Source organism: Gigantopelta aegis, chromosome 9 (genome assembly GCF_016097555.1).
Source record: "Gigantopelta aegis isolate Gae_Host chromosome 9, Gae_host_genome, whole genome shotgun sequence".
Classification (NCBI taxonomy): domain Eukaryota; kingdom Metazoa; phylum Mollusca; class Gastropoda; order Neomphalida; family Peltospiridae; genus Gigantopelta; species Gigantopelta aegis.
In genome coordinates this window covers 65,662,453-65,664,454 of record NC_054707.1, presented here as the reverse complement: position 1 = coordinate 65,664,454, position 2,002 = coordinate 65,662,453, and positions in this window count along the sequence as shown.

Genomic DNA, 2,002 nt, shown 5'->3' with positions numbered 1-2,002 from the left:
CCTTCACAAAATTGAACATGATCAGTATTTTAAACTTTATAGACTGATGGATACCAGAACCATTCAAAAGGAAAATAAACCTAACTAAATTACAAAATGGAATTACTGTTTTCTCTATTAACGTTAAAAATAAACCTCACTAAATTACAAAATGGAATTACTGTTTTCTCTATTAACGTTAAACAGTTTCCAGAAGTTGGCCTTTTGTTTTGCTTTTACAAGTTATTAAAAGCATGTGTTTTAATAGAATACTAAGTGCTGTCGTTTGCATTGCCAAAAAAAAAGAAAAAAGAAAAAAAAAAGGAGTATTTGCCTATTTGTTACATGGGTATACTTTATTAATGTATATTTGAATTTTACGAAATATGTTTTCACTTCCTGGAAGCTGCAGAATAAAGAAAATGTGAAATTTCCATTAACTATTCCACTTTATAAGAAATCTATTGGCAAATCTATTTTAAAGGAGATAGAACAGTATAATTTACTGTAATTATTATATTCTATCTCAAGTCTTATTTTGTGGTTTTGGACCGGCCTCGGTGGCGTCGTGGTTAGCCATCGGTCTACAGGCTGGTAGGTACTGGGTTCGGATCCCAGTCGAGGCATGGGATTTTTAATCCAGATACCGACTCCAAACCCTGAGTGAGTGCTCCACAAGGCTCAATGGGTAGGTGTAAACCACTTACACCGGCCAGTGATCCATAACTGGTTCAACAAAGGCCATGGTTTGTGCTATCCTGCCTATGGGAAGTGCAAATAAAAGATCCCTTGCTGCCTGTTGTAAAAAGAGTAGCCTATGTGGCGACAGCTGGTTTCCTCTAAAAAACAGTGTCAGAATGACCATATGTTTGACGTCCAATAGCCGATGATAAGATAAAACAATCAATGTGCTCTAGTGGCGTCGTTAAATAAAAGAAACTTTACTTTTTGTGTGGTTTTGGTGTATTTACTAATATTTTGTCGACTTTTATATACCCAATTGACAGTGTTCAAGTTAAAAATACATATGACAGGGGTGCGGAAATGGAAAATATTTCACTAGCCCGCCGGACCAGAGCCTTTTAAAAATAGTAGTCTCCCTCCCGTTAAAATCTTCGCTCTCTCAAAAGTGTGAGTGAGAAGTGATTTCTATGATTTTGACCTCGCCTATATACACAGTGAAACCCCTCAACACCGGACCCCCTCTAAACCGGAATCCCCTCAAAACCGGATGTTTTCCACGGTCCCGTGATTCACGCAACTTTTACCACTAAATTGTACCCCTCTAAACCGAAAACCGGAAAACCCTCTAAACTGAACACCGGACAAGCAATACGGTCCCAATGTGTCATGTTAGTGTAAATCTTCCCCCTGAAAACCGATACCAATATATGTGGCGCCACTAATTGCTTCTATCACTCCGGCCGGATTACCTGTCTGCGAACACGTAAGATACACATCGTCGGGTTCGCTGTTATCAATGTGATCACCATTATACGCCGATAAATAAACTGGGTTGGCAACGTCAATAAACAATCAAACAAAAGCCTGCTTAGATGTTTAATTTACACAAGCATTGTGTTGGTTAAGATAGGCCGAGTTCGGGTTTGCGTTAGGTGACGAATGAATGAATGAATGAATGAATGTTTAACGACACCCCAGCACGAAAAATACATCGGCTATTGGGTGTCAAACTATGGTAAATGCAAACAGTAAGTGATGATCAACATCAATATAAAAATTCAACAGTTAAATAAAAACACATTGTAAAAGACTGTGTAAAAATACAAATATCACAGATATATATAATTAAAATTTAGAATAAAATTCAGTATCTCGAAGAAATTGTAAAATAAGTTCTGGATGGAATCGAAATGGTTCCATCACAGTTCGTGGTCCAAATATATCTTTTCGAATTTCTTTCAGAAACGGACACTCCACCAAAATGTGACGCACAGTCAGAAGACACTGACAGTGCTCACACTGAGGTGGAGATTCTTTCTTTAAGATAAATGAATGGGTC